The 19,181-nt window shown below is 42.5% G+C and overlaps 1 protein-coding gene across 4 annotated transcripts in view; it reads left to right on the forward strand.

The window, feature by feature from the left end:
* The first annotated feature begins 387 nt into the window (after positions 1-387).
* The window catches only part of LOC136885771 (gastrula zinc finger protein XlCGF57.1-like), a 712,640-nt gene continuing 693,846 nt past the window's right edge, over positions 388-19,181 (forward strand). For 2 of the 4 annotated variants that reach the window (XR_011018961.1, XM_068230206.1), the window contains exon 1: positions 388-454. The gene's annotated coding sequence lies outside the window, so the exon portion shown is untranslated. The remainder of the gene's footprint in view (positions 455-19,181) is intronic. The other 2 variants (XR_011018963.1, XR_011018962.1) reach the window with 2 other exon arrangements.

Consider the following 19,181-nt stretch of genomic DNA (forward strand, 5'->3'; position numbering starts at 1 on the left):
AGCACTAACCCATGCTCAATAATTTCCTGGAATGTTTCGCATTCCGTACAAACGTCAACACCATCAGCTCCGTGCAAGTACTGTATCACAACTTCCTGGTGACAGACTATGTGACGCTGGAGGGTGAGAGGGGAATCAGTGGAGTTAGTTGTCGACATCAACGAGACTAGTGGCGATATTTTGAAATAAAATGTGAATCTAGAACTGACTCCGGCCGCCTCTTAATGAAAAACGTTAAACGCTGTTATCTCAAGGCCATGTTTTTTGAATTATTTCTGCAAAGAACTTCTCCGCTTATCCTCTCCAAGTCCCCCGCCCCGCCTTGCTATTGGCCAGTGCTGGCTTGGCGGGGTGACACGCCTCGAACTGAAGTTTACAGTACATTGGCCAACAGCGAATAGTACGATCCTGAGTTGTGCCGAGCGGTCGTGCGGTGGGAGAGTTCCAGCCTTGAGTAAGTACTTCCAACAGAAAATAGGAATTATTTTTGTTGACCTAAATGGCTGTTAAAATTGAGCCGTTTACGTTATTTTGATAAGCAGAAGCATGAAGATTTTTAAATGTTCCAAGATAACAGTAAATGAATGTTTGATTTGATTCATCACTTAGCTAATAAGAAAGAGACAGTTTTATTTTATTGCATGAAGCAGGAATTACTGAGGAAGTTATGATTGCTTGCTATAGGAGGACAGAAGTGGGAATTTATCCCACCTGCGATCTCTCTTGTAGGGCTAAATCCACGTGTTCCAATTAAATACACAGCATTTTAATGTACATTCATTGTTAGCATGCTTGTCTACTGCCTAAGTAAATGAGCCCCGGGTTCGATTCACAGTCGGGTCGGCGATTTTTCTTTGCTCAGAGTTGAATGTTCGAATTGCGTTCAAACTCTTTCATCCGTCAGAGTGCTAGGTTCGATCTCTAGTCAAGTTGGGGTTTTAAATAAGTCTTAACCTCTTTCATTAGGGTACGGCCATAGTGCACCGCTTCCCGCTTCCTGCTTTATCGCGGCGGGCGAGCGGGAAAGAAAAGATAGTGAAAACTGATTGGGGCGGCCATAGTGCACCCGCCTACCTGCGTTAACCAGCTCAAACCGCTTCTACCCGCTTTAACAGGAAATAATTTTTATTTCTTTTCCCCGCTTGAACCGCTTTACCACCCAACACGCCCGGTCAGTCTGCTGTTTATCTTCCGACTGCGTACGTTGTTCTCACTCTTGCTTTTGTAATGGAAGCGGATAAAGACATTTTAATCTCCAAAGTATTTATGAAAAGTGTAATTTGGGACAAAAGGTTGCAAGCCCATGCCTACAATGTTGACAAAGCATGGAAGGAAAGAGCTGCTGAAATGGGTGTTGAAGACGGTAAGTGAGGAATAGACAGTACTTTTATTATTATTATTGTTATTATTATTATTGTTATTATTATTATTATTATTATTATTTATTATCAACAAAAAATAAATCGTCATTATTATATCAAACAACTACATTAGTAGTCACTAAACATTACTGCATTTCCCAGTAATGTGTTTTCAGATATTTCCTAATAGTTGAATAGTTTTGAACGGGACTTCAGATGATCAGCGAGTTATTAACAGTGTAAAACTAAGTAAATAATCAATCGATAAACTAATAATTCTGTTTGTTTTCTCAGATGGGGTTCTGCGAAAAAAGTGGAAGTATCTGAGAGAACAATTCGCCATAGAAATGGGAAAGTTCCCTCCCTGTCGTTCAGGTGATGCTGGCGGTCATCCAGAATTCAAATGGCCATATTCTAAATTACTGACGTTTAAAGTGGGCACCAAGAACTACATCGAGCAACTTGAGAAACAGTAACACTCCAGCCAGCTCATCAGGAAAATGAGCATTCTGAAATGGTTGCTCACACTGCAGCTGGGTGTGGAGAGTATTCAGGAAGTGGAAAAAAAAAACACGCACAGCTCAGGAAACACAGCAGGATGAAACCATAGGCTTGCCAAGAAAAAGGAAGCGAGACGAACTAAGTTCAAAGTATAACCAGAAAATGATACTGATTGAGAAAAAAGGGCTTCTTTGTTGGAACGCGTCATACAAGAACGCAGATGCGACCGATGTGACGACAATGATGATGCATTGTTCTTTCGATGTGTTTTGGCTTATGTAAGCAAAATACGGCACTATTAGAAACTGCAACTCAGAAATAGAATTCAGCAATTAGTTAACGAGTTTGTTTATCCGAATTTCCAGGATATTCCACACATTCCCAGCCCTAATTCCAGTCATGGTGGTACTTCATACTCAAATGAGCAGACCGTTCAGACCGCACTTCATGGTGATGCATTTGAGACATTGTGCAACTGTTAGGTGAATTTGTGTTACGTTAAAAAGTGTAATGCTAAACATTTTCATTAATATTTACTTCGTATTCATTCTCTAATAAAATCAGTTTTGAAAAAGTGTACTTTTAACGCTTCCGCCATTAATTTATCGTTGAAATTAAATGTTTTTATTTTGTTTTATAAGACGATTTACGTCGCACCGACACAGATAGGTCTTATGGCGACAATGGTACAGGAAAGGTCTAAGAGTGAGAAGGAAGCGGCCGTGGCCTTCATTAAGCTACAGCTCCAGCATTTGCCTGATGTAAAAAGGGGTAACCACGGAAAACCATCTTCAGGGCTGCCGACAGTGGGGTTCGAACCCACTGTCTCCCGAATACTGGATACTGGTCGCACGTAAGCGACTGCAGCTATCGAGCTCGGTAATTAAATGTTTATAGCCCAACTATTGTTATAAAATCCTGTTCAAAATTACCACATTATCTCATTTTCCCTTTTGTATAAATAAAACAATCAAAACTAATACCCGTAATTCAAAACTACTTTCCTCAAAGTTACCGTAAGACGTTCTTCTGGAAGAATTTTCTGTTGGTGAAAGTTGCACCATCCTTTTCTTATCCGGTATTCGATTTTGTTCAAGATGTAGTCTGTTCATCCATTCGGAAATATTCGTAAAATTTCTCGGGGTGAGCTTTCAGTTGAGGTAACAAAGTACGTTATTCCCCTACTTTAAGGCGAGTTCTGTTCATTTCGTACCGCGCGAGTTGGCCGTGCGGTTAGGGGCGCGCGTCTGTGAGCTTGCATCCTTAAATAAGGCTACGGCCGCTTCCTCCCAACTCCTAGGCCTTTCCTATCCCATCGTCGCCATAAGACCTATTTGTGTCAGTGTAACGTAAAGCCACTAGCAAAAAAATGTTCACTTCGTGGACGTGTGTAATTCTTTCTTGTTTAATTTTATGGTAAATAACATCTGTTGTCAACAACATACACATTAGATCCTCGCGTGACACCTCTATCTTGCCTACTGACAGATGCTTCCGGCCTTCCGCGAGCGGTGCACTATAACCAGTAGCGTAGCCAGGATTTCAGTTTAGGGGGGGGGGGGCATTCATCCAGAATTTTATTTTGATAGGTGTCCAAACTTCCATAGTTTAGGTGGTGTAGAATACCGAAAAAGGAAATGAGTGTCCTTGGATCCAAGTAAGAGTGGTGAATTCGTGCGGATTCCGGAAGCTAATAGTAATTTCCTTCTTCTTCTTCCCCACTTTTCCCACATCTGTGGGGTCGCGGGTGCGAAATGTGGCGCACATGTGGATTTGGCCCTGTTTTACGGCCGGATGTCCTTCCCGACGCCAACCCTATATAGAGGGATGTGATCAGTGTTGTGTGTTTATTTGGTGGTTGGTAATGTAGTATGTTGTCTGAATATGAATATGTTGGGACAAACACCCAGTCCCAAGCCAGAAGAATTATTCAGACGCGATTAAAATCCTCAACCCAGCCGGGAATCGAACCCGGAACCGTCTGAACCGAAGGCCTCAACACTGATCATTCAGCCAATGAGTCGGACTCCGGAAGCTAATATTAATGCACATTATATATAAAATGCTCAATTAAAGAACTTTCGTTAAAACTCCTGGGGTGTCTGGACTCCTTGGACGACAAGCCCCGGTCCCTCGGCTACCTCTGTTACTCCCATTCCAACATAACTGCAGCATTTCATATATTCCCCGTAGAAGTGAAATGAATGCAAGAATAAACACTTTGGGTAAGGATGCAATATTCTGGTTTAGAACAAATACGGTAATGTTATAATAATAATGGTCATGTGATAAGCAATAAAGAAGTGACATTTTATACAAAAAATGCGGCAAAGATACACAAACACACACGCGCGCGCTTGCGCGCGCGTCGAATGCAGGTTTCTCGTCCTTGTTCATGGCTAGATGATGAAGGCAAGACAATGATGGCCCACCGTGACTCGTTATTTCGACATTATAAACAAACCTTAGATGACACAGACTTCGAATCTAACCGCATCTTAAGAAATCGCACAAAGCAGTTAATCAGAAATTTAAAAAATGCATATATTTTCGGATTTCAGCTAACAACTTAAATTGTAATCGCGCATTGGACCAACTTAGAGCTCTGGGAATAGGAAAATGTCAACAGAGACAGACAACTCCTGACATTCCACTTGACGAACTGAACGATTACTTTAGTAGAATAAATATTCAACATACCCAAATTAACTGCATCGACTCACCGCCCTCCCCTCCAGTCAATCTGCCATTCACATTTCACAGTGTCACAGAAAATCAGGTTAAAAGGCTTTGTACTCGATAAAATCAAAGACTACAGGTGTATATGATATTCCTATTACTTTTATACATAACATTATGAGTAACCGTCAACAGCGTGTAACAGTAAACGACAAGGCCTCTAAATGGAAAATGAAACTTAGTGTTGCCCCACAGGGCAGTATTCTACTGCCCCTAAGTTTCTGTATTTATATCAATGACATACCATCTGTGACAGGAAATAACACACATGACCTCTGTGCTGACGATCTTTAAATAGGCTATATCGACACTGCAAGACAAGATATTAACAGGAACCTCCGACGACTCAGTGTATATGCACAACGAAGCTCTCTTATACTAAACTGCAAAAAAACTCAGACAATTATAATTGGATCACGAAAATTATTGAGCTTCTCAAACAATGTCGCAATCCCGCCTATCCTACTGAATGGTAACATTATTCCCTACAGTAAAACGGTTAAAAATCCCGGCGTAATGATGAATGTATCAGTTGATTGGTCTGATCAAACGAAAGAAATACGTAAAAAGATTTTTGGACTACTTCACCCTCTTAAACGACAGAGGAATGTATTTCCATTTGAGCTACAGGCCAAACTAATACAGATACTCATTCTCCCTATTCTTGATTATTGTGAGGTTGTTTTAGTGGACATGACGAGAGAAGAAACACTTAAACTTCAACGAGCACTGAATTCCTGCCTGCGATTTATTTACAATAACGAGTACCGTACGATTTTCATATCACCCCATACTATCAGGCTGTCTCATGGCTGATGTCTGATAAACGTCGGCAGCTGCACACTTTAACGATGGTGATCAGAGTGGTAGCTGAAAGTCAGCCAATGTATATTTCTTCTAAATTCGTCTTTTTATCATCATTTCACAACATTAATACACGTTCTAGATCCATTCTTTCTATTCCACTGCACCGCACAAATAAAATTATTAAATCATTTGTGGTGACTGTCGCCAGATTATGGAATTCCCTGCCAGTTCAGGTCAGAGAAACTAGTTTTTTAAAATCACGATTTAAGGTCACCTGCCGAGACTACCTGCTGAGGACAGCTGACTGAATGGTTGAAATATGAATGTGTGCGTTCCTGAGGAATAGCCATGTTTAAGAGTTTTTAATATTAATTAGTTCTAATATTAACTTACATACATACATAATCATTATAGACTCTTATGCCTTTCAGCGTTCAGTCTGCAAGCCTCTGTGAATTTACTAAACGTCGCCACAATCCTCGATTTACAACTAGTGTTGTGGCCTCATTTTGTTCTATACCTCTTATCTTTAAATCGTTAGAAACCGAGTCTAACCATCGTCGTCTTGGTCTACCTCTACTTCTTTTACCCTCCATAGCAGAGTCCATTATTCTCCTAGGTAACCTATCCTCCTCCATTCGGCTCACATGACCCCACCACCGAATATTTAGTAAGTAATTTATTTAAATTTATTTTAAATTCTATTAATTTATGTAGTTTTAACTATTTTAAGAATCTCAGTATTTTATTTAAGATTTTGATTAGTATGTGGTTAAGTGTACAAGAGGGCCTGGAGCCCTAACTTCGCCACTGTACTGAAGGCACTCATAAATAAATAAATAAATAAATAAATAAATAAATAAATAAATAAATAAATAAATAATATAAAGCGTATGGGTATAGATATTTTGTTAGTTGGTAAAGAAAAATACACGTTACAAAAAATGCTATGTAGGGTTTACGTTGCCCTGTTAGTTTCCAACGCAGTTAGGGCCACGCAGCTGTGAGTTTGCATCCGGGAGATAGTGGATTCGAACCCCACTGTCGGCAGCCCTGAAAATGTTTTCCCGTGGTTTCCCATTTTCACACCAAGCAAATGCTGGGGCCGTACCTTAATTAAGGCCACGGCCGCTTCCTTCCCACTCCCAGGCATTTCCTATCCCGACGTCGCCATAAGACCTATCTGTGTCGGTGTGACGTAAAGTAAATTGTTAATTACTTTTCCACGCAAGTCTGGGATACAGAATATAGTAGTATAAAGTTAGAGTTTCGTGACGCTAATATTCGTATCTATAATTTTTATTAACGTGCCAGAAATCAACGACACTGAGCTGTTGCCATTTAAACACCGTTTTAAGGGTTACCGATCCAATCCGGGATTTGAACCTGCGAACTCAGACTCAGAAGGACAGCGACTCAACCAACTGAGCCACATGAAAAGGAGGCGTTTGTGATTATTGTTATAAATAGATGCAGCTAGTATTTTTACAAAGGTTTTATGAGGAGCATTTATTAAGGCGTACGTTTTCTTACTGTCCTAAACGCACGAGGCCGGACAGAAGAACTAGCTGGAAGTTAAGGAACCTTGCAGGGGTGTCGCTTCCTTCTCTGTTCACTTTTCCAAATTAAACTCCATGACGTAACAGCTCCGAAGCGCCATCGCCTACCAAGCGACGGCTGTTCAGCCCGGAGGCCTGCAGATTACGAGGTGTTGTGTGCTCAGCACGACGAATCCTCTCCGCTGTTATTCCTGGCTTTCTAGACCGGGGCCGCCACCTCACCTTCAGATAGCTCCTCAATTATAAACACGTGGGCTGAGTGTACCTCGAACCAGCCCTCAGATCCAGGTAAAAGTCCCTGACCTGGCTGGGAATAGAACCCGGGGCCTCCGGTAAGAGGCAGGCACGCTACCCGTACACTGTGAGGCCGGCTGGTACTTTTAGGTCTCCTTATTTTCGAATTTGACTTAAGACATCCTGCATTCGATTCCCGGCACTGGCAGAGTTAAGAAAGGCATGGGATGGGGAGGATACAGCCTTGTGTTTGGGTGCAGTAGAGTTTTCCTTGAGTCTCTCGTAATCGAAATATATACGGCCTGGAAGGTAGTCACCTTCACGGGGTGTAGTACAAAAGTGGTTCCCTTTTTTTAAGAAGACAAATTAAATGAAGATTCTACTTCCTCACAAGCGAAGAACGATATTTTCAATTTTACGAACAGTTTCAATAATGCAGCCGGTTTATGTTAAAAGTGCAAAAGCTATGATTGTACATGGTAACAATCAAAACCAACAATATCTACTGAAGATCCGTCCCCGCACTCGGTAGGACCGGCTTTCTTTTCATATTCACCGGGCGAGTTGGCCGTGCAGTTAGGGGCGCACAGCTGTGTGCTTGCATCCGGGAGATAGTGGGTTCAAACACCTCTGTCGGCAGCCCTAAATATGGTTTTCTGTGGTTTCCAATTTTCACACCACGGCCGCTTCTTCCCACTCTCAGCCCTTTCCTTTCCCATCGTCGCCATTGAAGACCTACGGTGCGACGTAAAGCGAATTCTAAATAAAAAATAAAAAAATCTTTTCACAACCCCTTTCAAGGGAAAGTTGTATCCACACTACTGGCCTGGACCTACTGAAATTATTTTGTGGGTACGCCACTGCATCCACTCACCATTTAAGGTACAAGGTAAGTCCGAAGAATGGTTGGATACTCAAAATACACCACCATAAATGATGCGGTTCTGACTCAAAAGTATAAAGAAAGGTAAGGGACGGGATCTAGTGTTTTAAGTAGAATTCGTATCAGTAGAACGTGACCACCCATTTTAAAAATGTTTAATGTATCGACTGCGATTCAAGCCTGGGCCGTCCTGATGAGAAGATAGAAGCATTGGAACGGAGTTATCATGCCCGCCAATTATAAAGTATTTACCCGCACTTTTGATGGTGCCATTTGAGGTTCCAATCAGTCCCCGGGCATTTGACAAAATATATAGGCCTACCTATCGAACTTAGGCACGCATCCGCGATTGTCTTGGCACTGTAAGAATTAAAAAAACAAACTTTTTCATAACTTACCGAGGATGCACATAGTGTTGGCTTTTCAGTGACAAAACGGTCCCTCTTCAAAAAATGTTACTTATATGGCACAAAATGAGGAACTAACGTGCAGATCACAATCCTGTCACAGTCTTCCCAACGCTGCAACTCAAACACAGCACATCTCTCAACCACGGTGCAACCCGAGGATCCCTAGGACATTGTTGTTTCCTGGAACCGATCTGCAAAAGCTGACACGATGTTGTAAGCTTGCAGCTGTTTCTGGACGTGGCCCCCGTTATCTCGGTGGTCACGTTCCGACCCCCTACTGAGTAATCCCTTGCTAATTGGCCCTTTCTTCATGTCTTGACATGTGTCAATACACGGTTTCATTCCCAATACTGAGGCCTCTACATGAAAATATCCTCGCGCATCACAATCCTAAGTGTCTTCCTTTCATTCAAGCAGTACAAATATGGAGAATTATGTATGTCCCTATTGAGCCCTACTAATAGATTCTTGTCGCTACGTTAATTTTACATTTCGGCGTACGTTTTTAAGTTGTTCGTACCGTACGTAAAACAACGGCTAATCCTCGCTCTAGTTTCAGGAAATATTTGGGGGGGGGGGCCGGCCCCCCTGCCCCCCCCCCCTGGCTACGCCAGTGACTATAACCACCACCAGCTAGAATCGCGCGAGTTCACCTCGCTGCTTGCAACTGGCGCGGTTTACGCGACAAAACGAGAAGCGGGAAGCGGTGCACTATGGACGTACCCTTAACCAGCTCAAACCGCTTCTACCCGTTTTAACAGGAAATAATTTTTATTTCTTTTCCCCGCTTGAACCGCTTTACCGCCCAACACGCCCGGTCAGTCTGCTGTTTATCTTCCGACTGCGTACGTTGTTCTCACTCTTGCTTTTATAAAATAGAAGCGGATAAAGATATTTTAATCTCCAAAGTATTTATGAAAAGTGTAATTTGGGACAAAAGGTTGCAAGCCCATGCCTACGTTGTTGACAAAGCATGGAAGTTATTATTATTATAATGTTTATTATTATTATTATTATTATTATTATTATTATTATTATTATTATTATTATTATTATTATTATTATTATTATTTATTATCAACAAAAAATAAATCGTCATTATTATATCAAACAACTACATTAGTAGTCACTAAACATTACTGCATTTCCCAGTAATGTGTTTTCAGATATTTCCTAATAGTTGAATAGTTTTGAACGGGACTTCAGATGATCAGCGAGTTATTAACAGTGTAAAAGTAAGTAAATAATCAATCGATAAACTTATAATTCTGTTTGTTTTCTCAGATCGGGTTCTGCGGAAAATGTGGAAGTATCTGAGAGAACAATTCGCCATAGAAATGGGAAAGTTCCCTCCCTGTCGTTCAGGCGATGCTGGCGGTCATCCAGAATCCAAATGGCCATATTCTAAATCACTGACGTTTAAAGTGGGCACCAAGAACTACATCGAGCAACTTGAAAAACAGTAAAACTCCAGCTCATCAGGAAAATGAGCATTCTGAAATGGTTGCTCACACTGCAGCTGGGTGTGGAGAGTATTCAGGAAGTGGAAAAAAAAGGCACAGCTCAGGAAGCACAGCAGGATGAAACCATAGGCTTGCCAAGAAAAAGGAAGCGAGACGAACTAAGTTCAAAGTATAACCAGAAAATGATACTGATTGAGAAAAAAAGGCTTCTTTGTTGGAACGCGTCATACAAGAACGCAGATGCGACCGATGTGACGACAATGATGATGCATTGTTCTTTCGAAGTGTTTTGGCTTATGTAAGCAAAATACGGCACTATTAGAAACTGCAACTCAGAAATAGAATTCAGCAATTAGTTAACGAGTTTGTTTATCCGAATTTCCAGGATATTCCACACATTCCCAGCCCTAATTCCAGTCATGGTGGTACTTCATACTCAAATGAACAGACCGTTCAGACCGCACTTCATGGTGATGCATTTGAGACATTGTGCAACTGTTAGGTGAATTTGTGTTACGTTAAAAAGTGTAATGCTAAACATTTTCATTAATATTTACTTCGTATTCATTCTCTAATAAAATCAGTTTTGAAAAAGTGTACTTTTAACGCTTCCGCCATTAATTTATCGTTGAAATTAAATGTTTTTATTTTGTTTTATAAGACGATTTACGTCGCACCGACACAGATAGGTCTTATGGCGACGATGGGACAGGAAAGGTCTAGGAGTGGGAAGGAAGCGGCCGTGGCCTTAATTAAGCTCCAGCTCCAGCATTTGCCTGATGTAAAAAGGGGTAACCACGGAAAACCATCTTCAGGGCTGCCGACAGTGGGGTTCGAACCCACTATCTCCCGAATACTGGATACTGGTCGCACGTAAGCGACTGCAGCTATCGAGCTCGGTAATTAAATGTTTATAGCCCAACTATTGTTATAAAATCCTGTTCAAAATTACCACATCATCTCATTTTCCCTTTTGTATAAATAAAACAATCAAAACTAATACCGGTAATTCAAAACTACTTTCCTCAAAGTTACCGTAAGACGTTCTTCTGGAAGAATTTTCTGTTGGTGAAAGTTACACCATCCTTTTCTTATCCGGTATTCGATTTTGTTCAAGATGTAGTCTGTTCATCCATTCGGAAATATTCGTAAAATTTCTCGGGGTGAGCTTTCAGTTGAGGTAACAAAGTACGTTATTCCCCTACTTTAAGGCGAGTTCTGTTCATTTCGTACCGCGCGAGTTGGCCGTGCGGTTAGGGGCGCGCGTCTGTGAGCTTGCATCCTTAATAAAGGCTACGGCCGCTTCCTTCCAAGTCCTAGGCCTTTCCTATCCCATCGTCGCCATAAGACCTATTTGTGTCGGTGTAACGTAAAGCCACTAGCAAAAAAATGTTCATTTCGTGGACGTTTTTAATTCTTTCTTGTTTAATTTTATGATAAATAATATCTGTTGTCAACAACATACACATTAGATCCTCGCGTGACACCTCTATCTTGCCTACTGACAGATGCTTCCGGCCTTCCGCGAGCGGTGCACTATAACCACCACCCCCTAGAATCGCGCGGGTTCACCTCGCTGCTTGCAACTCGCGCGGTTTACGCGACAAAGCGAGAAGCGGGAAGCGGTGCACTATGGGCGTACCCTTACGCAAGTAGCGCGAACAATAATTTTCCCAGATCTAAACACAAGGGTTTAGTCTCTGTGTAATATCAACAATATTGTAAGATACTGTAAGTCTAGAGCAGGGCCTCTCAAACTCCCAAAATCTCACGCGTGCAAACCGAGGCACAAGAGCTCCGTGCACTGTGCATCGGTCCGACTCGGCTCAACTCGACTTGACTCGGATGGTGTAGTGTGCTGAGAGCGAGGAAGCGTTCGGTGGTAGACGGCTTGTTTATCAGTGAAGTAGATAAACACAAGACAACCTGTTTCGAATGAAGCAAACACTTCCGAAAGTCTATTTCAATCGAACTGGGAACTTCCAATTTTTTCTCAGTCGTGACGATAAAGCCAAATGCTTAATATGTGGGACAATAATTACGTGATCATCAAAAAGACCTATTTTTCAACAACAAAAAAAAAGCTTTGCTCGAATTCTACGAAAATTTGTCGAAGGAAGATTTTCCTAACCTTCAGCTGATTAGCTAAGTTTATTTCTATGTTTGGATCCACATGCATATGTCGAAGTTTTCTTTTGTTTTTTCTTCTTTGACTTGTGCGAAAACTAGATTGCGTGCGAGTGTTTCTGATCGTAACTTAGAGAACGCTCTCAGAATTGCTGTCAGCCGATCCCTTGTTCCAGATATTACTGGTAAGCTCCAAAGTTGTTTCTTTCTTTCTTAATCCGTTTACCCTGCACGGTTGGTTTTTTCCTCAGACTCAGCGAGTGATCCCACCTCTACCGCCTCAAGGGCAGTTTCTTGGAGCGTGAGACTTTCGGTCGGAAGATGCTGCAGCTGATCAATCAATCAATCAATCAATCAATCAATCAATCAATCAATCAATCAATCAATCAATCAATCAATCAATCAATCAATCAATCAATCAATCAATCAATCAATCAATCAATCAATCAAGCTAGCAATCAACCAACCAACCAATAAGTCAATCAATCAATCAATAAATCCATCAGTTAATCAATCACTCAATCATTCACTACTCATCTGCATTTAGGGCAGTCGCCCAGGTGGCAGATTCCCTATCTGTTACTTTCCTAGCCTTTTCTTAAATGACTGCAAAAAATTGGAAATTTATTGAATATCTTCCTTGGTAAGTTATTCTAATCCCTAACTCCCCTTCCTATAAACGATTAGGCCTATTTGCCCCAGTTTGTCCCCTTGAATTCCAATTTTATCTTTACGTTGTGATCTCTCCTACTTTAAAAACACCGCTCAAACTAATTCGTCTACTAATGTCATTCGACTTCCATCTCTCCACTGACAGCTTGGAACACTTAGTCGAGCAGCTCGTCTCCTTTTGATTGATTGATTGATTGATTGATTGATTGATTGATTGAGAGTATGTCTTGAGAACACTATCACATTGTTGTCGAGAAAGACTGAAAATTATCGGTCTTATCTTCTCCACACCATCGTGTGTCTCTCTGTGGGATTGGATCTCACTCTCCCAAATATAGTGCACGTTAAGTTACTCCCGCTTCTGCGCTGTAGAGCTGCCACCCCCGAACGCCCGCATTACTTCCACCGAGCTGAGTGGGCGCGCGGCTATTCGAGAGGCGCGTGGGTTCGAACCCCACCGATGGCTCTCCTGAGATAGTTTTCCGTGGTTTCCCATTTTCACTTGTAGGCCAATGCCAGGACAGTTCCAATTCACGGACCACAGCCTCCTTATCCAGTTTCATTCATCATCTTGATTAGCTCCTCAACTGAGGTTTGTGTTAGGAAGGGCATCTCGCTACAATAACATGCCATATCAATACACATCGTGACGGGGCTCCTCGCCATGTCGGCTTTGGCCCGGTTAATTCTCCATTGCGGTCTGAGAAGACTGTATACTTCTTTTCACAAGAGATTAATCCTGATGTAAACAATACGCCTTTGTAACTACAATTAGTGGAAAATAAATAATAATAATAATAATAATAATGACGTAGGCATAGTTCATTGGGGAAGCAATCGTCGAACTCACTCGACTGTATGCGAGCTCGAAGGCAAGTAGAACGTCGCATTATAGTTATTTTTTAGATTTAGAGAGTTGAAGAAGTCTTTTTCTTCTTCTTCTTCTTCGTCTCCTTCTTCTCTTCTTATTCTTCTTCTCCTTCTATGGCTCTACAGTTCATTGTGAACCTTGGCCTCTTCAACAATCTTCCGCCATTTATCTCGATCCAACGCTAAAACTTTCCAATTCCTTTAGCCCATTTCTCGAAGATCTTCAGTAACTCCATCCATCCATCTTGTCGGTCGACCTCGTCCTCTCTGTCCCCCTGGATTTCCATTTAATATCTTTTTAGGTACTTCCGTATCACTCATCCGTGCTACATGCCCGGCCCACCTCAATCTGGCTGATTTCACTCTTCTTCTAATAGGTGGGTCTTTATAAATGTTGTACAATTCATGATTGTGCCTCCTCCTCCATGTTCCTCTTTCACAGACTGGGCCGATGATTCTTCGAAGTATCTTTCTTTCGAAGGCATCCAGCATTCCAGTATCTTTTGCTGTTAATGGCCAAGTTTCCGAGGCATATGTAAGCACAGGTCTTATAAATGTTTTATAGATGGTTAATTTAGTGGTACGGGTCAAGAGCCATGAGGAGAGAAGCCTTGTTAGAGCAAAATAGGCTCTGTTGGCTGCTATTAATCTCTGTTTAATTTCATGACAGGTATCATTTGAGTGGGTGACTGTCGATCCTAGATGTTTAAACTGCTGCCCACGGTTATTGAGGGTGGCACGTTCTCCTTACGTGCTTTCCCAGCAGCCATATATTTAGTTTTCTGCTGGTTGATGTTCAGTCCCATTTTCCTACTGGCCTGTTCAAGGGCGATGAATGTCTCTATCTTAATTCTGATTCTATTTACTTTAGGGATTTACAAATAATGTCCTAGTGCAGTACCGAGGAACAAGTAATTTTTATCAAATTACGAAATCCTCGCGAGCGAAGGTGTGGGTAACAGCTAGTAACGTATTGCCCTTTAAGTCAGTCACTTCTGACCCGATTGTGTCTTGTCACCTACTGAATATGTAAATCCTTCAAAAACGACTAACTTAAAGCCCCTCTCACTTAACATGGAAAGCATTGGACACTTCTACTCGTACTGCACTGCTCTAAGACGGTCTAAGAACTGACGCTGAGTGTCGTGAAATGAGGCGGTTGTTGGTAACCCATTCGGAAGTTGCTGCCTCCAGCTGTCAAACTATCCGTCGGACCAGTTCGGTACTACTCTTGTAGTTGGTCTTGGCTTAAACTAGTGTCCTTCAGATCTTTAGAACCAACACAATCACAACCTATTATTGAAAGTAGTGTTCATTTACAATGCCCCCCCCCCCCGGGGGGTAGGGGTAGTGTGCCTGCCTCTTACCCGCATTCGCCGGGTTCGATTTTCGGCCGGGGCATGGATGTTTACCTGCATGTGAGGGCTGGTTTCAGGTCCATTCAGCCTACGTTATTAAAATTGAGAAGTTATCTGACGGTGAGATAGCGACCCCCGTCCAGAAAGCCAAGAATAACGGCCGGGAGAAATCGTCATGCTGACCACACGACACCTCATAATCTGCAGGACTTCGGGCTGAGCAACGGTCCCTTGGAAGACCATAGCCCTTCGAGGTTTTTGGGGTGTATTTACAATTCAGTAAACAAAATGTCAGTCCGAACATGAATTAAACTCATGCGTTCTGTACCCTCACTCCAGTGCCGCACCAGCGAACGCTGGTGTTTACATCTTGTGTAGTAAAGTGCAATAAGGAGTCCATGTACTCATTTAAGTATCTTAGTGACATATTAACAGTAATAGATCTGACTTATTTGCAGCATAACAGTAATAGATATTGCTCTAATTTCCACGTTTTCTTTCTTTCTTAATACTTCTTAATCCTTTTACCACCCAGGGTTGCTTTTTCCCCTCGGAGCGTGAGACTTCCCATCCCCCAACAAGGCTCCTCTTCAGCATAGCAAGTGAGGCCGCCTGGGTGAGGTACTGGTCCTCCTCCCCAGCTGTATCCTCCGACCCAAAGTCTCACTCTCCAGGCACTGCCCTTGAGGCGGTACAGTTGGAATCACTCGCCGAGTCCGAGGCAAAGTCGAACTCTGAACGATAAACGGATTAAGAAAGAAAGTTCATATCCCCTCAAATCATCATTCATTTTGAAAAATAATTGTAGGAAAAGCGAGACTCGAACTCTGGCCGTAGACAATGACGGTGACCACTCGGCCACAGCACCCGCGAGCTGTTACGTAACTCTCAAAGTATACAGGGTTATTCACCTAACACCTTACACGCAAATAACTTCTAAACCATTAAAGATATCAGCTTTCTGTTTTCATATTCGTAAATGGTACGCAGGGTCTTGTCAAATAACGTGCTATTTAGTCTAATGGGGTGATTAGTAACCGAGATATTGGTACTAACTCCGTATTTTTAAATAGAACGGCACAAATTTATATAGCTGATTTAAGAGTTAATCTGCGTACAAGTTCAAATATGTAAGTAGTTTCAAAATCGAACAATTACTTTTTGAGATATAAGTAAGAACAGCATGCACGGTTTTGCATGCCGCATCAGACGGCGTGAAGTCGAGCAAGGACGTATTGAGGAGCAAGCAGTTTCCTGGGAGTGAGTTCAGCCACGAAATGGGAACCAGGCATGTAAGCACCTCGTACACATGTGATGGGTTTGCAAAGTGTGTATGACAGGCGAACATATGACAGGACAGAAAGGGTTGATGTTTAAAACGAATAAAATAAGTACTTTGTCTTGAAAGAACATAACGAAAGCTATAAATGTCACTGGTTTTAGTGTACAGTTCATACTACTCTATGAGTTGAGAAATAAACATAACACAAAACACCGGAAGAGCTCCTTCTAGAAAAGCAAATGTTTAGAGCTGATCGTAGTGAGATGGCAGCAACACTATTATTTATGTTTTATTTTACAAGCATTAATCTCCGTAGAGCTCCAGCGCGACTGTAGTAGCGTGCATTCGGGAGAGCGTAGGTTCGAGTCCTGCCTCGCCCAAACTGACATTGATTTTCATGGTGTCCCATATTCAACACCAGGCAAATACCGGATAGGTCCCTTTGTGATAGGCCACGGCCGACTTTCTTTCCAAATCATTCCCATTCCCATCCGTCAGCAAAAAACGCTAAACTGACCGCAGCCTATTACATGCCAAAACAAAACAATACAACTTTAATCTCCGTCCCCCGTTGTGTGTTCGCCAGTCATATAAAAACGTTGCACACCCAGGGTATGTTACTGTACATCACATTATGTTTACAGTACATGCCTGGTATCCGTTCTGTCGCTGCAATCAAGGCCAGGAAGCAACTTGCGCCTCAGTATGTCCTTGCCCGACTTCACGCCGTCTGATGCGGCATGCAAAACCGTGCATGCTGTTCTTCTTTATATCTCAAAAAGTAATTCACCGATTTCGAAAATACTTACATATTTGAACTTGTACGCAGATGAACTTTTAAACCAGCAGTAGTATAATGGGAGAGTTCGACGGCACCTCCGCCGCCGCACGCCTCCGCCCGCCTCCTCCTCCGCCGCCGCCGCCCGCGGGAAATTTGAATTTTGGCGGGAAATTTGAATTTTGGCGCGAGATTTGAATTTGTAAACAAAGCCACGTGCTTTTTGACAGCTGTCATCGACAACAACGCAACGCTAACCTCACTGCTGCCATCTTGACGGGCCTAAACCTCACTAGTGCCAACTTAATCTAACTAGCATGAGGTAAACAAAGCCACGTGTTTTTTGACAGCCACGTGCTTTTTGACAGACAACAACGCATCGCTAACCTCACTGCTGCCATCTTGACGGGCCTAAACCTCAGTAGTGCCAACTTAACCTCACTAGCATGAGGTAAACAAAGCCACGTGCTTTTTGACAGCCACGTGCTTTTTGACAGATTTGTAAACAAAGCCACGTGCTTTTTGACAGACAACAACGCATCGCAAACCTCAGTACTGCCATCTTGACGGGCCTAAACCTTAGTGGTACCAACTTAACCTAACTAGCATGAGGTAAACAAAGCCACGTGCTTTTTGACAGCCACGTGTTTTTTGACAGCCACGTGCTTTTTGACAGACAACAACGCATCGCTAACCTCAGTACTGCCATCTTGACGGGCCTAAACCTTAGTGGTACCAACTTAACCTAACTAGCGCGTGGTAAACAAAGCCACGTGTTTTTTGACAGCCACGTGCTTTTTTGACAGCTGTCATCCGCCATCTTTAAACTACAGAGCACCGTGCTGCCCTCTTTCGTCACCTGTCATCAGCAGTGCTGTCATCTTGACGGGCCTAAACCTTAGTGCTACCAACTTAACCTCACTAGCTCGAGATAAACAAATCCACGTGCTTTTTGACAGCCACGTGCTTTTTTGATAGCTGTCATCCGCCATCTTTAATCTATAGAGCACAGTGCTGCCCTCTTTAGCTACTTACCTTTGAAATGTGGTGGCGGATAATTTGAAAAATGCTTTTCGACAAGCAGCCATCTTTAATCCAGAGAGAACAGTGCTGCCCCGGTGACGGCAAATTGAAAAATTCCACGTGCTCTTGTTTGAAAACAAACTCACGTGCTTTTTTGACAGCTGTCATCTGCCATCTTTAATCTATAGAGCACAGTGCTGCCCTCTTTAGTTTGAAATGTGGTGGTGGTAAATTCCACGTGCTCTTGTTTGGAAACAAAGCCATGTGCTTTTTTGACAGCTGTCATCCGCCATCTTTAATCAACAGAGCACTGTGCTACTATCATGCGGGCAATTTCATCACCTGTCATCCGCCATCTTTAATCCACAGAACACCATGCTGCCCTCTTTGTGGCTACTACCTTAAGCACGTAGTAGCGGGCAATTTGAAAAGTTCTGTTAGCTATCATCCGCCATCTTTAATCAAGAGAGCACTGTGCTGCCATCTTTAGCTAGATACCTTTGAAATGTGGTGGCGGCAAATTGAAAAATTCCACGTGCTCTTGTTTGGAAACAAACTCACGTGCTTTTTCGACAGCTACCATCCGCCATCTTTAATCAACAGAGCATAGTGCTACCCTCTTTAGTTTGAAATGTGATGGCGGCAAATTCCACGTGCTCTTGTTTGGTAAACATAGCCATGTGCTTTTTTGACAGCTGTCATCCGCCATCTTTAATACAGAGAGCACCGTGCTGCCCTCTTTATCGTAGTAGATGTAAATTCGTCACCTGTCATCCGCAGTGCTGCCATCTTTAGCTAGATACCTTTGAAAAGTGGTGGCGGATAATTTAAAAAGAAAAATTCTACAGCAGCCCTCTCTCGACGCTAATTGCATAAGATGGCGGCTATACATGACTCCTTAAGGGTGCTTACGCAAGATGGCTGCTATACACAGGTTCTTATGAGACGCCCTTGGGATGCTTGCGCAAGATGGCAGTTATACATGGCTCCTTATGAGATGCCCTAGGGATGCTTGCGCAAGATAGCGGCTGCTCTTATGGGACGGCTTAAGGATCCTTGCACAAGATAGCTTGAGACGCCCTAAGGATGCTTGCGCAAGATGGCGGACACAAGA

Source organism: Anabrus simplex, chromosome 14, assembly GCF_040414725.1.
Source record: "Anabrus simplex isolate iqAnaSimp1 chromosome 14, ASM4041472v1, whole genome shotgun sequence".
NCBI lineage: Eukaryota > Metazoa > Arthropoda > Insecta > Orthoptera > Tettigoniidae > Anabrus > Anabrus simplex.